The sequence below is a fragment of the Pinus tabuliformis genome, chromosome 6, assembly GCF_031772625.1.
Source record: "Pinus tabuliformis cultivar Carrire ecotype Pingquan chromosome 6, CPIR1, whole genome shotgun sequence".
NCBI lineage: Eukaryota > Viridiplantae > Streptophyta > Pinopsida > Pinales > Pinaceae > Pinus > Pinus tabuliformis.
This window is the reverse complement of record NC_142292.1, coordinates 1,488,650,538-1,488,671,138: the sequence shown is the minus strand read 5'-3', so window position 1 is coordinate 1,488,671,138 and position 20,601 is coordinate 1,488,650,538.

The window sequence follows — 20,601 nt, the reverse complement described above, 5'->3', positions numbered from 1 at the left end:
TACAAGAAGCCCCTTTCCAAGCAGGAGTTCATTGAAACTCTGGATAAGTCAGTGCTGGTAGTGGAGCAGGGCCTTGTCTCTACTCCACCCACACCGTGATAAAAAAAAAAGAAGGAAGAGAAAAAAAGAAGAAGAAAAAATAAAAGAATAAAAATATCCTTGGCTGAAAACCTCTTAGAGGCGCCCGGGGTAGACAGTGAGGGTGAAAAACTCCTGGAGGCACCCCAGCTGTCTCACAAAAAAAAAGAAGAAATAGGCCTAATTTTTGTTGAATAATTGCAGGTTGCAGGGAAGACATTTTGGGGGGGGGGGGGGGGGGGGGGCGCCCGCGAAAAAACAAGGACAGAGGTCGACACCAGACTACAAACATCCCTCACACACACCTCCTCCATGATCACTCCCCTTTCTTAGGATTTGATCGCATTAAGGCTAAGATTAACCTTCTACAGGAAGATCCTGTAGAAACTCCAGACAGGAAAAATTGATCATGGGAGGGAATCCGAAGGTTGGAATCTACTTATTAAGCCTGCAACCACCCCTGTTTATGTCCATCACCATACATCACCTTGTTTCATATCTTCACACTTCCATTGCATCCATTCCGTTATTTATCCCTGCACAGTAAAAAACAAAATATAATAAAAAACCCCTGTTTTCCTCATACTGCCAGCAAGAACTCCGAGTGAAAATCCAACAGTGGTGTTTCACTCTCCCTACCTATCAAATCCCCATCTGGACTCCTCATCAGCCGAATCCCTCATCAGCAGTATAGCCCTGCTCATTTAGCTTGCATCCCAGGAGGAGAAGCAGCTACAGGAATCCTGTAGCGGCTGATCCCTCTGAAAGATACACTCTGGAGATGAGGACAGCCGAAAAACAACAAAGGAGACATGTAAAGAGCTCGTCTTGAATGCAGAAACATCATCAGCAGCTGAAACCAAGAAACACCTGAGCATGCAACGACAACAACCAATGGAATGAATTTCGAAACACGCGCATGCAGCGTCAACGACTGAAGGATTGGGTTCCAAAACCAATGTAGGAAGCAGCAACAAACGAAGATATGGTTCAAAGACCCGAAATCTGTATAACACGGCCGTGACCACGCAGGTAAACTTGTGTCTAAACGCATTCGTCAATTACATATACTATATTTTAAAAAGATGCATGCCTATGGAAGTGGTTGGATAGAATGGGATCGGTGGCCAGTCAACTGGCCACCCTCGGCCAGTTAACATAGCCTCGTGGGATCCAAACAAGCTCAGTTACATTCAAATTTCCAACGAGACGTGCAACCAACATGTGTGGAGTGTCCACTCAGGGAGAAATCATCGGGATTAGCAGTGGTGGCGGCGGTTAATGGCAGAGGGGAGGTGATGGCGGCCAGAGACACGCAGAGAAATTATGGTGGTGACGTTGAATCAACGGTTCGGTCTGGCCACCTCACCCCCTCGCCATGAATTACGCCGCAATTAAAATATGCTCAGCTGAAACTCACACCACCCTTTGTTCATTTGCACTTGCAATGTCCTCGACTGAAGTACGTGTCCTCCACTCCAGAAATTGTTAACCAGTCGCCCACCACTGGTTTTTCTACCTGTTTCCGAGAGTCTCCCACGTATCGGGCTCGCGTAGAGACACAGAGATATTCTATAGGAACTGGGGAGTCTTCTACAGGAAGGGTTCTACAGGAAACCTTGCACAGCCTTACGAAGCAAGGAAACCTGAGATTTGTCTTCATCAAATTTAGAGCTCCAAGGGAGGTAGGCTTGAAAACTCTTTATGCATGGTGTGATTTGAAAAGGTGGTGAATTGAATGATATCAGAGTGGGGAACCAGAGAAAAATCTGCCTGGGGATTGGAAGAAAACATTTTCCTGTGTGTTGCACTGGGTTTCTCAGTTGTTTTTGCATCCAAATTCTCCTCCATGTTCCTATTTTTTTTTAAATTCTCCTGTAGAAAGATATGCAACTGTGGAGGTCAGCCTGTGTATGAAATTTTGAATTTGAATATCTATATATGTGCTGGGAAGGAAAAATTGAGCTCTGTACTCTGTCTGTAGAAACGAAACTCTCCCTTTCATAAATAGGCAGGCGTGTTCTAGACAATAGTAGTTTTGAAAACTAGGGAATAGCTATTAATTAATATTGATACCCGAGAAATCCCTTCTTGAGTTAAGAGGGAAAACCATAAGCAGCATTCCTTCTTCTGATCAAAGCAAAAATAAAAACACTCTCACCATGCCAGGGGGATTCATAAGGAAAGAACCCGGACACTAGCAAACTGCACGAGCATCCTGAGGTGGTGGATCTCTTCACCCGGGCCAATTGGATGACATTTTTAGATAGAATTCGGGGTCATGACGAGGAGACAATAGAGGAATTTTTGATGTCCATGAGACCTCAATCAAAGACACAGGCCATAGTAAGTTTTAGGGGTTTGACCCTATAACTTACCCTTGAGCTGATCAGTTGTGTTACTGGTCTGCCATTAGGGCTCCATTGGAGCAAAGAAGAGAGGTCTTTGTGCCAGGTTGCCAAGAAAACATTCTTCCTACTAGAGGAACATCCTGTAGAAGACAAAAATGGGGTTAGAAGAACCAGCGTGCCTCCTCTCTAGAGTGAGGTCAATTTCAAATTATGAATTACATTACATGTGATGGGATGTTTAGCATTGTCTATGGATACCATTTCAGGATGCTGTGTGAACTAAGGCATGTGATTGATTCACCTCCAGCCCAAAAGCTGAGCATTCCCTATTTTCTTCTTCAGTCACTAATTGAATGTGGTACAAAATAGAATGAAGGGACCCCAGATCAGCTGGCCCATCATGGGCTCATTAAGCTATTAGTGGAAGATTCCTTGCATACCTACAATGTCCCCATATCTTAGGAAATCTTCCGAAACATGTCCCGAGATGACGATATTGGAATCTTGGCCGAAGACATCACCTCATCTAGCAGTGAGGAGGGAGAACACGCTGAAGAAGGTAAGAAAACCAATGATGAAGGAACACAAGACATTCAAGCACAACAAGGACATAAAGAAAAAGGGGGAGAGGGCCAAATTGCTGAGCCTAAAACAGAGCAAGGAACAATAGCACAAACCCCAAGGGAAAAGAGACTGCAGAGGAGAGTAGAGAAGGCAGAAACATCCCAAGTGAAGGTTGTCACAGCCAAAGCAGTCACACCAAAACAAAAGGGAAAGACAGATCCTGAAATGGCCGCAATACAGGCAGAAACAGTTGACACAGGGACTTCTACAGGAAGCATGGAAAAAGAACAACAAAGGGGGAAATCACCTAAAATATTGGCAAGAGAGGCAGCAGCTATGCTTGCCGCCTTAAAAACACCTCCAAAACAGAAAGGGAAGCGAAAGAGGCAAACCTCCATGTACTTTAAAGCAAGAAGGAGCACACGGATCAAAGTAGGCAAACCCCAGCCGCAGTCAAAGGAGCCAATTATCATTGAGGACACAACACCTAAACCAAAAGAAGGGTCTCCTTCAAAGATATCTGTCACCTATGAACGAGGAAGCCCAAAAACTTCCACCTAGAGAGAGAGAATGAAGACAATGGACTCAAAGACGGTTCTACAAGGAAGCTAGGAAATATCTATAGGAAACTCGGGCTAAAAGTGACCAAGAAATTGGAGGAAAAGGCGGCCAAACAATCACAGGAGGAAGAAAATACAGAGGAAATATTGGAACCAAGCCCTCAACCCAGCTTGGACTCATACTATAACCTGTTAGAAGTCACGAAAATAATTCCCCAGAAATTTACGGTGCCACTCTTCTTTGCACTGGAAGAAGAAAGAATTAGGACTCACACTTGGATGAGGATTACCAAGTCCAAGGGTGTGGCAGACATAGGCCCCCTAGAAGAACAACTTAGGGAGTCAAGGAGAGAATTGGCCATGGTGAAGCATGTGGAAAGTAGTCAGAGGGCCAAACTACAGGAAGAGAATGAGCTACTGAAACAGCAGCTACGGCTACAGGGAATTCATAAGGATGACAGGCCCTCCATTCTAGGAGAACAACAGCAACAGGAAAAGCCTTCAGTAGACAAAGAAACCTCTGATGAACAACAAAAAGTGGACGGGCTGCAGGCCGAGGTTGAGGCACTAACAAAATAGCTACAGGAGAAGGAGTCACAGACAGCTGAGGAAATACAGTCTCTAAAGCAACAGGTACAAGAAAAGGAAGCCCAACTGGCCTGCATGGCCAGCTGGGTAGTAGAGGCCTTGCAGTGTAGGCAACCTGCCAAGTCATATGCCCTATATCTTAAATATCAATGGTTGTAGGTTCAGATTAACACCTTGGCCCAAGGGGGCACCATTCCATTTTAAAGCTACCATCAATTCATGACCTTGTGTGACAGCAGCTTAGCAAAGGATAAGGCTAAGTTATCCAAATTCTATTTACACAACTTGGCCCTGCCAAACATGACTCTTTGGGACCCCAATGCTACATTGGAAGATGTGCAACTTATGGCCATGGCCTCCTGGTTAAATCATGAGGAAAAGAGGGCAGCAGAGATTCGGGATATTATGAACAGGGAGCTGAGTGAACCCCTCATGATCAGGGCAGAACCAAAGGATACATAACCTTTAATACATGCCCATCAGCACTTGGCCAATAACCCTCAGGTTTTACCAGATTACATTGAACGACAAGCTCAAGCTATTGCCCACTTTGAGGACATGGAAAGATTGTTGGGGATAACTGCATTCATGCTTGCACAAGGAGGTGGAACACATTGCCCCACAGTTTGAAAATAAGAGAATACCACTCCTCAACTAGGATGAGGGAAGCCTTGGCAAGGGTACCCCTCTATAAATAGTCAATGCGAAATCTACAGGCCAATTGGATTGGCCTAAAGTTCAGTCCTCCCTTGCTTTTAGGATTGCTGGAAGGAGTCAGGGAAGAAGAGGAAAACAGGCAGTGGGAGGAAGTAGAAAGAAAAGCAGGATTTCATGACCAGGAAGAAGACATCACCTCGGAGGCCTGGGACATGAGGGAGGCAGTCAAAGCTATCAAGGATGATGAGCTAGATTAGTTTCTTAGAGGATAAGCAACCCATTTAGCAGGGGGTGATGATGAGCCCCAAAAATGGGTAAATTATTGGGCTCATTTTGCCTATTGTTCTCCATTTATCCACCATTCTTCATAGTTTATGTATGCTTTTGAAGTATGTTTATGTTAATTGAATGAATGAGAATAGTCACCTGACCATGAAGGCTAATACTTGTTTGCGGCAGATATTTGGACAAATTTTGGACCAAGGTCAAGCATTTATGGACCATATGACAGCCAAATACGAGGGGACAAGGATGAGGATTCGTAGGAAGGGTGTCTCCTACACTAAATGACCCCTTCCTCGAGTTCTCCACCATCATCTCGGAGTTCAGCAACCCACCAAAGTCAATTTCCAAAGGTAGCCGAGCAGCTTTTATGGAGTGGTTGAGTATTGCAGTTTTGTGCAGCCAAGTCCCTTGAATTAAGGAGGACTACTGGAGGTCCTCGTAGTGAATAAGTAGGAAGGCTTCTAGCCTTCATAGGTTACTTGTTGAACATTTGTATTTTGCACTATAGTGCTGCTTTATTTCTGAGCCCATTTTGGAGCTTCTGCTGTAACACATTTTGGACATGGTTGTTTTTTTAGTAATGGAAACCAGTTTTATGTTGCATCAGTTCTGAGCTTCTTTTAGGAGCCTGTAGCTCTTGGGGTTGGGCCCAACCCAAGTGCCAGGACCTCCTCCATGTATTTTTATATCTTTTTCTTTATTGTCTTCATAAAATCGTTTCTGTTAGTAGATTAAAATCTTGCTTGGTTATCTAGGTTAGTTTTGATGATTGAAAAAGCTTTCATATTTCAGAGTGATGCGATAGGTTGATAGCAGAAAAGATCTTTGAAAAATTCCATCAAGCAAACTTGGATCTCACCTCTCCCTCCTCGGGACCGTGCGCTGAGACCACGGTGTCCTTGCTGCCACAAAAACACTGTTCTTGCTTCTTCATGCAATTGCTAGTGTTAGTTTGTCATTTGTAAAAGTTGATACCAGATGTGATTACATGCTTAAATTCATTCTTGCTTGGTTTTCATAAGTTGTTTCACATGATTTTCTACCAAGGGATTTCTGTTCATCATGGTTGCTAGTTCCTAGGTCAAATTAGGTTAGAATAGCTAGCTAGATACATGGTTTGCATGATCTTTGTTTCGTCAATTTCAAGAAGTAGTGTGCAGAACACCTGAGAAACCTCCCTGCTTACCCTTCCTCCATCAACGCAACCTATTCCATCCTCTAACTCAGATTCTTGCTGTTTGTTTGCCACACTTTCTCACTTTGACCTAATTTCCATATTTTTGTGCAACATTTCTCTACCCCTCCTTGAACAAATCCAACCATCCTCATCACTTCTCAGCTTCACCTGCCAGGTTCTAAACCTCTTCACACCCTCATCCAACCTCCATTTCCACTTCTCCACCTTTCTTCCACCATCAACCCTCCAAAATATCCTTTCAGAACATCCTGTAGAACCCCTGCAGACTTCTTGTAGAAGATCACGAGAACGGTTTTTCGAGATCCAATCACTGTGAAACTCTCTGGAAGGGTGTTAGGGACCCCTTAGGCCCTATTCTTACCTTCCCAACCTCCTGCAAGCACCCTCACCATTTCCTTCCATCAATCAACCTCTGCACAGTCAAAACAGTTAAGCACATGCATAATAATTCTACAAGATTACTCAAAAATACAAAAGACATTCTCTTTTAGATTTCACTAAAAGAGTAGCTTAGTCGCAGGCATTCCACATTTTTAGAAGTCAATGGCATCCATTTCCGCTGCTTTCATCTTTTTCCTTTCACCGGTAGGGTTAGTCTGTAGAACTAGGGTTTGCATTCATTTTTCACTTTCAGCTTCTTTCTGCAAGTAGACTAGCTTCCTTTGAGTTAGCTTTCATCCATCACCATTAAAAGCTTCTTCTCAAAGTTCATAGAAATTGGCTTAAGCTCCTAGCGAACTTGTGCCAGCTGATCTAGTGATAGCTGCGAAAAGAGCTAGTACTTGTGCATATAGCACCATTGCTTCTAAGTTTGTTATGAACTACCGGGTTGATAAAAGTAAAGAAGGGAGCCCTAGGAGTTGTAGCATTATTGCTGCAATACTGGAGCCCACCAATACAATTGAAAATACATTCTTTCTATATATAGGACTCTAAAGGGTCACAATATAGTCAAAGCCGACATAACAATAATAATGTAAGGGTACAACAAAAACAATGGTGGGATTTTATGGGGCACAATAATAACAATATGGGGACAACATGGGCATAACAATAACAATAAGGGGCTATAATGAAAATAATAATAAGGGAATACACTAGTATTATAGGGACCTAACAGACAATAATATTAAACCCTAGGAATATGAACCCTTAGATTAATAAACTCAAGGGATTGAAATTATAAAACCAAAGGAATAATAAACCCAAGTGATAAAAATTATAAAACCAAGGTATATAAACCCTAAGGTAAATATTATAAACCCTAAAATGAACATGGTTGACCATGGTTGATTTTCATATTGGGACAATATTTGTCACAATGCGACATTGGACCAGTGTTGAAGAAGGGCGAGTTGTCTCGAGCACCTAGACGTAGACTGTAGAGGATTGTACTGGACGTAGTCTCTGTACAATACAGAAGGGCGCTATTACACTCGACGAAGTACACATGGCTTCCCAAGACTACAACGTTATCTCCCACTGCATATTCACCGAGTTGATGCAACACCACCATATGCATTGTTGTATTAAGCCTAGTGTTATACTTTGAAATCCATGGTGTCATTGACTCTTGAATGTAAATAAGTCATTGGTCAACTATTATAATATTTGGGCCAAACGCTTCATAAAAATTATAGCTAGTGGATTCTATATGGGTTTGTTTGATATTAATACTAGCATTTAATTATTTGCAATGGATTTGAGGGATATGTCATATGTGAATATTCTGCTAGGAAGGTTTTAATATTAGGTTTGTTATAGTGGTAGCATTATTTCTTATTAAGCATATTACAACAGTGGTGTTGTTTCTTTATTAAGCCTATTACAACTATTGACCATGCTTGATCATGGTAGAACATGGTTTGTTTTCATATCAAGGCAAGCTCTGTCACAATGCGGTGTTCGATCATGGTTAACCATGGTTGAGCATGATTGACCATGATTGTCCATGCTTCACCATCATAGCTCCATGGTTGATCATCATAGTTGATCATGATGAACGAGATTTTAATAAGGTTGATTATGTTTCATGAAATTCAACCATGGTAAATCATGGTTGACCATGGTAGACTTTTGTTGACCAAAATGACATTGACCATGGTTAACCATAATCAAGTATGATTAACCATCGTTGATCATGGTTCATCATAGAGACATTGATTAACCATTATGACCATGGTTGATGATGGTGGAGCATGCTTGACCATGGAAAATCATCATTGAACATGGTTGATCACGGTAAATGATGGTTGACATTGATTGACCATATTCAATTTTATTAAATTATTAATAAATTTATTAATTTATTAATTAGTATTAATTAATTAAATAATAATTGATGTAAGGTTATTTATTTATAATAATTAATATTAATACTAATAACAATGTTAATCTATCAATTAATATTAATATAGTAATCTAAACATTGTTAAATTAATTTTCAATGTTATTAAAAATTATTGTTATTAATATTCTTTAAAATTATTAATATTATAATCAATAAAATATTGTTATTTATTTATAATATTATTAATCATTATTATTATTTTTAATAATATTAATACTTAATAATATTATTGTTTATTAATATTTAATAATGTTATTGTTTGATAATATTTATTAATTTAAAGTGAGGGATTTTTTTATTATTATTATTATTAAATACTAGTTTTTTTTTTATGAAATTTTTTAATAGTATTTTCATTAAGGAATTTTAAGGTTTTATTGAACATACATTTTTTTGATGTAATTTCTTCTTAAGATAAAAAACACATATATTTGTTAATAATTTTGACATATTTTATCACTGATATTTTATAATTTTGACATATTTTATCACTGATATTTTATTGTTATATTTTGTTATATCAGGGATTGATTTTAAATAAAAATATCTTTGTTGTTTTATGAATTTTTGTAATTTCAATTATCGAATTTTTTTAATTTCAATCATCTATAATAATTATTTTCAAAATATTTATTAGATACACTTCTTATTAATATATGAGTCATCGTAATTATAACACAAAATTATTATATTTAAAAATAATCCTTTAAATTTAATCCAAATTAACGTTAATACCCATCATGTGAGGATCATTGGGTCGAGTGAAAAACTTCAACTCCACGAAGTGTGATTGTCCACCATTTTCATTTAATATAATATGGATAATTTTTCCTTGAATCTATTCATCCACTGGGGCAACGAGGCTGCGGCCTAATTGAACGAAAAATCAACATATGCATTGAATGACTTGACTTTGACGAGGAAGCTTTCACTACAAGTACCAAACTAGCAACTGCATTTGACCATTTCCCAAAACTGTTTAAACCAGCAACTGCATTTGACCATTTCCCAAAACTGTTTCCAAGCAGATCCTATAAATCGCTTCCACTAAACCACATTGAACAGTATAAGCCCAAAAGTCGAGTACACAGAAGTGAGTGTTTTGGATTTACCTGACAATCTCGAACCCTCATTCTTCTTGTCATGGAATCAGTGGCCTGATCCGACAAGGAATTTTTAGTCCCGAAGAAGAGAACTTCATTGAGACCACACTCATGCCTGAATTAGTCGATGTTTGCAGACGGGAAATGGAGAGGAAAACACCGATACTGGGCGTTAAGTCTTGTCATCCCTCGCTCTCTGTCTCTATTACTTGACATGGATTGGATCATTCGAGTGTGAGTGTGAGAAAATTCCAGTTGATTGGGGACTCGATAATTCTGTGATTGGTGTATAGATGTCGCAATCGCCCACATGTGGAAAACGCAGAGATATAGAAACGAAGGGACAAAATACGCATTGTCTTTTTCCTAGCCGTAGATAACACTTCAAAAGAAGCATATTTGTTGAAGAATCCATCCTCGCCGTTGGTTTAAAAATCAACGTGGCCTCATCCACTTGAGGTCGAAATAGGACGCCTTTGGATATGATCAGTGAATAATAAATTTATGTACGTAGTAGACATTGATACTAAATTAATTAGAATTAATATTATTAAGTATTTTCTTTTTCACATTAAGCATTAATGGAGTATTACATAATAATAACTAGTATTTGCTGTTTAATTCAAATATAATTAACTTAAATTAAAAATAATAAAAAATTAAAATTGCACATATCTCATTTTTCAAGCATCTTATAATTTCAAGTATATTACTATTAAATATATTCAACACTCCTTACCAATCATATCTTCAAGGCTCAATCGTTTGCAACTTAACTCACTATTTTCTATAACCATAATCAGTTGATATCTCTATTTCTATATGACAGGCATTCAGTTTTCAACGGCTAGCTTGCAGACGGGAAATGGAGAGGAAAACACTGATATTGGGCATTAAGTCTTGTCATCCCTTGCTCCCTGTCTCTATTACTTGACATTGATTGGATCATTTAAGTGTGAGAGTGAGAAAATTACTTTACATTAATAATAATGAGAAGAATAATAGTGTGAGTGTGAGAAAATTACTTGACGTCAATCATCACTTCCGGGGCTTGCACCTAGACTTCCTAGGAGGTCACCTGTCACGCTCCTATATTTGCGGTAGTCTTTCAACCGCTTGTAGCAAGGTGCGGCACCACCGAACGCTTTCTTTTCACCAATACTAACATTCGTGGACTACGCCTACTTTCATATTAACATACTTAGCTTGTGTTTCACAACTAAGTAAAATGCAATTATCCTTTATACTTAATGAAGCCCATACTCATTCATTATCATCATGCAATTATACCAAGAGCAACAACAATTGCAACAAGTATAAAGGGGAGGGGCAACTCCCCGTAATGTGAGTCTGCCCGACAATTTTATTAAGAATATCAGATTTACAACACAAGTGTGTCTTGGCTGAACCAAGTCTCACACTTAACCGAATAATACAAAGAGAGGAAAACCTGCCTTTACAACATCTTGTGCATCTCTTGCACAAAGGACGGTGCTCACCCGAGCCACCAAGAATCCTTGCCAAGTCTTACACCAAGAACCCAACCATAGAATCCACCCCGGACACCTCTGTCCAACCTTCGACCTGATACAAGACTTCTCCAAGCGTACAGCCCTCCTTAAGGAAATGTGCATGAGATATGCGCAAGTCATCATCTTTAACTGCGCACTTCTTGTCTTATGCGAAGAGATCAAGAGTGAATGCGATGTTTCAAATGAGCTCTCATGCTCTTTACTTGTATGCTTCTTAACTTAGTTTTAGGTGTGGGTTTACAAGGGGTGTGCAGCCCCTTGGCTGACCCCCAAAACCACCATACATGCGCCCATAAGCCTATGTACAAGTCCGCTTGCACATTTCTCTCCATCGCATATATATGGACGCGCTCCAACACTTAGTCGCATAAGTGTTTTGCGTATCATCACATCTTTTGTCAAATTTCTTCCGCACGTTTTGTCACATTTCTTCCGCAGCTCGTCGCACGCCCGTGTCGCCGCGCCCGCCCGTCGTGCAGCCCTCGCCCGCCCGTCGTGCAGGCCCCCGTGTGCCCGCGCGCCCGCCCGCGCACCCGTCGACCGCCCGTGCACCCGTGTGCCCATCGACTCGCCCGGCGCCCAACCGCGCCCACGCTCAGGTAGAACTCGAGGACCTTACATCCTCCTCCACCTGAAATCGTTGTCGTCCTTGACAACATACCATCCCGGTAGCCATCCACCAAGATCATCATCGTCCATGATGTTGACTCCTCCACATAAAGCAAACATCCTTGCAACATATGTAGAGCCTCATCTCCATCATGCCTCGACTTAGTGACCAACTGCCACCAAGCTCACCATACCAAGGTATGCACCTCAACAGTATGCTCTCCATCAGATGTCATCTCGATCCATGATTACTGACCTCCTGTCTTCATCATGTGTCCTCATGTGAACTGCTGCCATGATACTCCAACACGATGCCAACACATCTCTGTACACTTCGCGACCCCATGTTTGAACTAGTCGGATGGCCAGTCCAACTGCCACGCTCAAACCATGAGAGTGAACATCCTCATGCCACCATCAGTCGTTTCTCAAAACATCCTGCCACATCCTTGACTCATCAAGAATCTATCTCCATAATCCATGCTCAGGTCCATGGAAACTCCATCCATCTCATCTGCAACATGCTGTCCATGATGTTTGGTGTCAATGTTTACATGAAATCAGCCACATCTATCCCAACATCGTCATGTGTGTGTGTATCTCCTCCATATGAAGAGATCATCTCATCAAACCGACTCTCGATGTGCCAAATCTAGATCCATGAAGCACCCCTTCACCATATCTACAATGTGCCATCCCTCAAATCTGTCATAGAAACAAGTATGCACTTGTCTCATCTATCCATGTGTCAAAGTAGTTGAGTCTCGGCTCAACCCATGCCCAAGTCAAGGCATCATCATCATCGTAACTCCATCACTCCAAAGTGTCTCATATCGATCCTCTACATCAAGTCACTCTTCCAAGCCATGCCCATACATGTACTTTGAAAGTATGCATCCCATACTGCATCAAAGTCTCCTGACCTCAGCTCCTCAATGCATCAAATCCTCTAAGTCCACCATGTATGAAGTCCCTAAAAGTCACAACAATCTCATGTCATCATGAGCTCCATGAGTCATCTCCAACCAACATCTCCATGTAGTAGGAATGCTCCATAATCTGCTCACAACTCCATCCAAGTCCATGGTCTTGTTGTACAAGAGTGTACAACCTCTCCATCGACTCATAAGTAATAAGTCTCCATGTCACATTAGCAAATCCATCTGCACAACATCCCTGCCTTGGCACTCTTCCTTGGATGTCCATGACACCTCTACAAGTGCTCCCACACAATGTCCCTGCATAAGACTACCATGCTCCATGCCTCCAACCTGATGTCCATGACTATGTTGCCCATGTAGTCCAACCAAGTAGACCTATCACAACAATTGGTCATCCTCATCCAAGCTGCAATCTTCGGTCTAGTGAACTTGGTCACCCAACCATATCATCATGTCATGAGTCCCTTCCATCACAGCTCCTCCACCAAAGTGTCCACCAAGACTATCTCTTGGTCTCGGCCATGAGAAGTCCACCCAAGAGTGTGCCCTCCAATCTGTCCATGAGTCATGCCGGGCACTTAGCCAAATCTCCATGTGGCTAAAGCATGACCCAATCCTCCACAACGATCATCAAGTTCCTCCCTTGTCAAGGGCCTTTGTACCTTCTACCATAAGGTCACAAACAACCCCAACAAGTCCTGCAACAATCGACAATCCTTGCTCCTCCATACAAGGTCCCATCGTAGACATCCATGGTAAGATCCTCCCTAGCATAGGCAAACTGGCTTTGCCCTTCCCTGCATATGGTCCATCTACCAAATGCCCAAATGAAACACAAGTATCAATAATACTTACATCATCATCATGAGGCTCTTCCTCATTCATCCATGTCCACAAACTGCACGATCCTGGTCCAACTTGATCATCCTCAAGTTCGTCCTCCATCATGGTTATGTCTGCAACATCTTCAACTGTCACGACTTCCTTCTCCTTGTTAGCACAATCTGCAACTTCATCTTGCTCCATTGTCCAACCAAGTTGAAGAAGCTCTTCCTCAATATTCCTTTCCAAGACTGCAAGCTTCTCTCAAATCCGGGGATTCTCTTCTTTCAACCTCTTCAACCTGTATAAGGTAAGCAAGAGCTTCCCTTCACCTTCTCCCAAACTTTCCATGCCTTGTCACTCAGCTTGGCCCAAGCAGTAAGCTTCACCTCTGCTAAACCTGCTTCCACTGTCACAAGCAACCCTGCTCAAAATCAAGTCTTGAAACTACCTTCAAATGCTTCAACACCTGAACCTTGTTCAAGCCTCAATATCACCTGTCATCAACTTCAAACCTTAACCAGCAAATCTTGCTCTGATACCACCTGTCACGAAGTGCAGGTGTGTATCTGCTTCAACACCAACTTCCTGCAAGACTTCTCCAAGTCTTCAGACTTGATTTGATACCAACTGTCACGCCCCTACACTTGCAATAGTCTTCCAACCGCTTGTGGCAAGGTGCGGCACCACCGAACGCTTTCTTTTCACCAATACTAACATTCGTGGGCTACGCCTACTTTCATATTAACATACTTAGCTTGTGTTTCGAAACTAAGTAAAATGCAATTGTCTTTTATAATTAATGAAGCCCATACTCATTCATTATCATCATGCAATTATACCAAGAACAACAACAATTGCAACAAGTATAAAGGGGAGGGGAAACTCCCCGTAATGTGAGTCCGCCCGACAATTTTATTAAGAATATCAGATTTACAACACAAGTGTGTCTTGGCTGAACCAAGTCTCACACTTAACCGAATAATACAAAGAGAGGCAAACCTGCCTTTACAACATCTTGTGCATCTCTTGCACGAAGGACGGTGCTCACCCGAGCCACCAAGAATCCTTGCCAAGTCTTACACCAAGAACCTAACCATAAAATCCATCCCAGACACCTCTGTCCAACCTTCGACCTGATACAAGACTTCTCCAAGTGTACAGCCCTCCTTAAGGAAATGCGCATGATATATGCGCAAGTCCTCCTCTTTAACTGCGCACTTCTTGTCTTATGCGAAGAGATCAAGAGTGAATGCGATGTTTCAAATGAGCTCTCATGCTCTTTACTTATATGCTTCTTAACTTAGTTTTAGGTGTGGGTTTACAAGGGGTGTGCAGCCCCTTGGCCGACCCCCAAAACCACCATACATGCGCCCATAAGCCTATGTACAAGTCGGCTTGCACATTTCTCTCCATCGCATATATATGTATACGCTCCAACACTTAGTCGCATAAGTGTTTTGCATATCGTCGCATCTTTTGTCACATTTCTTCCGCACGTTTTGTCACATTTCTTCCGCAGCTCGTCGCACGCCCGTGTCGCCACGCCCGCCCGTCATGCAGCCCTCGCCCGCCCGTCATGTAGCCGGCGCCCACTTTGTGCGCCCGCGCCCACCCGCGCGCCCGTCGACCGCCTGTGCACCAGTGCGCCCGTCGACTCGCCCGGCGCCCAACCGCGCCCGCGCTCGGGTAGAACTCGAGGACCTTACATCACCCATCCCAGATTGCCTCTTGCTCAAGTGCGCTTAATACTTAAATTCAAAAGAGTGAAGGGAACTCTACTTGAATGGTTCATGAAGCACAATACTTGCTAAGGTTTTGCAAATGGGGCAGCAAGCTAAGTAGGCTTGATTATGGGGAAAACTCCATAGTTAAGTGCATTTGAGCCGGAGGCGATCTGGGATGGGTGACCTCTTAGGAAGTCGTGGTTATCGGGTGCAATCCCCCGAAGTGATGATAGATGCTATGTGATTAATTTCACTAGTTTCAATCCCACTTCTTCATCCTTGTAACGCCCTGCGGTTGCATGCACAGGTGCGCGCCCTTCCCATCGCGAAAAATGACTAAGTCATTGAGTGCGAGCGCTCAAACAGCAAAGGCGCAGTCATAATGTGCGTGCGGATATGGGAGAGCGTTCACATGGTTATAGGGCAAGTTGGTAGCTCGCCCCACACATGAAGCCGACCAAAGGGTGGATTAAGCGATGGGCGAGCCGACGGTGAGAAACGCTTAAAGACACAACGGTTAGGCGTTAGTGTTGCGCGTTGGTGAGTCGGCCAAGCAGTAAGTCGACACCACGATGGAGCATATAAACACAAGGATGGAGCGTTCATTTGCAACATCAACTTCGCATAGCTCTTCGCACAAGAAGTGAGTGCGCACAAGAGGTGCGAAGATCGCACTACTGCAGGTCACATGTTGGATGTGCCCGCCGAGTCGGGTGACATAGTATCGTGCAGTGCGGGTTGTAGTGTGGGCGGTGGAGCGCAAGGGCGCCCGCCTGCCGAAGTGTATATACGAGTTGGGTTTGTGTTGGGCGTAGGTTGTGCACGGGCGTGCCCACCCGTTCGACAAAGAACTCGGTTGTATGTTGTATTGTGTATTCGGTTAAGGTTGAGGCAAGACCGTCGTGCGCTCTTGCACGAGCGGGCGCCCGCCTTGTTTATAAATGTCGGTGGAGCGTTCGCTCCCAATCATTGTAATCTTTCTCTTATATAATAAAAAGATTACTTTTCTTATATATTATTGGGTTATTATTGTTCTTATATTATTGATGGATTCCTTACATTAATAATGTTAATTCATGATTATTATGAATTGTTGAAACCGTAGTTCGTAATGTTAATTAACGATGGATAAAGTTATTAACTTAGGCGGTGCTGCACCCGACCAATTTAAGGAAAAAAGAATTGGGGGCGTGACAGGTGGTATCAGAGCAGGTTCACAAGTGGTGAAGCCGTTGCTTATGACAGGTGAAGCTGATTCAAGGTTGAAGAAGCTTGATGAACAAGGAAGAGTTATGGAGAAATCGTGGATGAACAGTTTGGGTTTCATGGACTTGATGGTTCATGGCAAGACCATTCAAGCTCTGGTGGACACGGGGGCCACTCATAACTTCATGACGACATGGTTGGAAAAAGAGGTTGGACTGATGATCTTCCCATTGAATGTGGAAGTCAAGGTAGTGAACTCTAGAGCTAAAGTGGCAGGTTTGGTACACGAAGTACCTGTGCAGATAAAAGACTAGAAGGGTCAGTTGGACTTCACAGTGATGGAGATGAACGACTTCGATATGATACTCGGACAGGATTTCTTGAAAGGCAACAAGGCTATTGTTGTCCCCTTCTGTGCTGAGGTGGTGCTGGTTGGACAGACACAAACTTGGACTTTTCCCACTTATAGGCAAAGGAGGGAAGTCAAGGTGCAACATGTTTCAGCACTAAGTTTGGAGAAGGCTATGAAGGAATCAGATATGGAGACATATGCGGTGATGTTCAAGGATGTCGAAGGTGATGGAGTGGGGACGCCTGTTCCAGCTGAGATATCTGATGTGCTAACCAAATATGCAGATTTGATGCCTGATGAGCTACCAAAGAAGCTTCCACCAAGGCGTGCAGTGGACCATAGCATTGAGCTTGAGCCAGGAAAGCAACCCCCAGCTAAAGCACCTTATCACTTGTCAGGGCCTGAGTTGGAGGAGTTGAAACGATAGTTAAAGGAGTTAACTGATGCAGGTTTCATCAGACCTTCAAGGTCCCCTTATGGAGCTTCGGTATTGTTCCAGCGGAAGAAGGATTCAAATGAGCTATGGATGTTCTGTGATTACCGTGCATTGAATAAGCAGACGGTAAGGAACAGGTATCCTTTGCCATTGGCTGCTGATTTATTTGACAAGCTTGCGAAAGCTCGAGTGTTTTCCAAGCTGGACTTGAGGCATGGGTATTATCAGGTGCGGAGAGGTGAAGGAGATGAGAAGAAGACCGCGATAGTAAGGAGGTATGGTAGCTTTGAGTTCCTTGTTATGCCATTCGGGTTGTGTAACGCTCCTACTACATTTTGCACTTTGATGAATGATTTCCTATGACCATACTTGGATTTGTTCGTAGTAGTGTACTTGGACGATATAGTGGTGTTCAGTGACAACATGGAGGATCATAAGAAGCACTTGGCGATGGTGTTCAAGGCACTGAGGGCAAATCAGTTGTTCTTGAAGAAGTCTAAGTGTGTGTTTTCTCAGACCGAGATTCTGTTCCTTGGGCATATTGTTGGTCAAGGGTACATACGGATGGAGCCGAGCAGGGTGAAGGCGATCGAGGACTGGGTTGAACCGAAGAATGTCCATGAGATGAGGGTGTTCTTGGGCATGACCAACTACCAATGGAAGTTTTTATAGGGGTACTCCAAGGTGACATCGGCACTGACAGACTTATTGAAGAAAGACAAGAGGTGGAGTTGGATGAACAAATGTCAAGAGGCATTTGATGATTTGAACAAGAGGATTGTTACAACACCGATACTAAAGTCTCCTGACTTCGAGAGACCATTTGAGGTGCACACTGATGCTTCGGATTTTGCCATAGGAGGGGCTCTTATGCAGGATGGGCATCCGGTGGCATACGAGAGTTGGAAATTGCAGGATAGAGAACGGAGGTATCCGGTCCATGAGAAGGAGATGACTGCCATCATCCATTATCTTCATGTGTGGAGGAATTACCTAATTGGGAAGCCGTTTGTTGTCAAGACTAACAACGTTGCAGCAAGTTATTTTGCATCACAACCGAAGCTTTCTGCGAAGCAAGCTCGTTGGCAGGACTTCTTGGCAGAATTCGACATGACTATCGAGTATAGACCGGGAAGGCACAATGCGGTAGCAGATGCCCTTAGCAGGAAGGGACAACTTGCAGCATTGGAGGGAGAAGACCGGGCAGCTAGGAGTAGGAGTCGAGTTCAGATGTCAGAAGAGATGCAGAATAAGATCAAGGAAAGTGTTGAAACCGATACTTTGGCGCAAAATATAGTGAAGCAGATAAAGGAGGGGAAGACATGAAAGTTCTTTCTACGAGACGGGTTCTTGTTCTTTGGAAACCAATTCTATGTTCCAAAGTCATCTGGACTCAGGAGGCACCTTTTGAAGGAGTGCCACGACTCGCCATGGGCTGGCCACCCAGGGATGCGTCGTTCTTTAGCATTGTTGGAGAGAGGATTCTTTTGGGAGAAGATGCGGGAGGATGTAGAGGAGTATGTACATACGTGCATCATTTGCCCGCAGGACAAATCGGATACTCAGAGGCAAGGAGGACTGTTGCAGCCTTTACCAATTCTTGAGAGACCATGGATGAGTGTCTCGATGAACTTCATCACTCAGTTGCCACAGGTTCAGGGGTATAATGAGATTATGGTCGTGGTTGATCGTTTTTCCAAGTACGCTGTCTTTGTTCCTACAAAGATACCTTGTGGAGCCGAGCGGATTGCGGAGTTGTTCTTTAAGAACATAATGAAGTATTGGGGGATGCCATTGAGCATTGTGTCGGATAGAGATCCGCATTTTACAGGCAGATTTTGGACCACATTGTTCAAGCTAGTCGGGGCAGAGTTGTTGATGAGTTCGAGTTACCATCCGCAGACAGATGGGAAGACTGAGAGGATCAACGCATTGCTGGAGGACTACTTGCGACATTATGTGACGGCTGATCAGAAGAATTGGCCCGAACTCTTGGATATTGCTCAGTTTAGCTATAATATTCAAAAGAGTTCTGCGACGGGGTATAGTCCATTTGAGTTGGCGAATGGACAGATACCGGTTGCACCGCATACCGTAGTGACGAGAGGCTTCTTGAGAAGTCCTCATGCGAGGAAGTTCATGAAGGCTTGGGAGGAGACCTTGGAGTTAGCACGGTTGCGCTTGCACGATGCTGCAAGGAGGATGAAAAAGTATGCTGATCATGGAAGACGGGAGGCACACTTCAGTGTGGGAGATATGGTGTTTCTCAGGATTACCGGGGAGCAGTTTCAGCCAGCCAAGGGGACAATGAGCAAACTGACACGGAAGTATGAGGGACCATTCCGAGTGAAGAAGAGAGTGGGGGAAGTTTCTTACGAGCTGGAGCTTCCACGCCATATGCACATGAAGCATCCAGTTTTTCATGTGAGTCAGTTGAAGAGATGTAGACTTGATTCAGACCATCCAGAGAGAGTTGAACCGCCAAGAGGACCAGCCGGAATTGTGACAAGCCAGGAGTGGAGTTGGAGAAGATTTTGAGACTCAAAACGACAGGGGTTGGTTGCCACATGAGAAGGGAATTTCTTTGTAGATGGAAGAATACACCAGAGGAAGAGAGTTGGGAATTGGAGGACTCACTTTGGAGAGGGAAGGACAAGATCGAGAAGTACAATAGGAAGTTGATGAGAAGAGCAAGATTGTCGAGGGCGACAATGATTTCCAGTGGGGGAGGATGTAATGCCCTGCGGTTGCGTGCACGAGCGCGCGCCCCTCCCATCACGAAAAATGACTAAGTCATTGAGTGCAAGCGCTCAAACAGCGAAGGCGCAGTCATAATGTGCGCGCGGATATGGGAGAGCGTTCACACGTTTATAGGGCGAGTTGGCAGCTTGCCCCACACATGAAGCCGACCAAAGGGTGGATTAAGCGATGGGTGAGCCGATAGTGAGAAACTCTTAAAGACACAACGGTTGGGCGTTGGTGTTGCGCGTTGGTGAGTCGGCCAAGCAGTAAGTCGACACCACGATGGAGCGTATAAACACAAGGATGGAGCGTTCATTTTCAACATCAACTTCGCATAGCTCTTCGCACAAGAAGTGAGTGCACACAAGAGGTGCGAAGATCGCACTACCGCAGGTCGCATGTTGGATGTGCCCGTCGAGTCGGGCGACATAGTATTGTGCAGCGCAGGTTGTAGTGTGGGCGGTGGAGCGCAAGGGCACCCGCCCGCTGAAGTGTATATA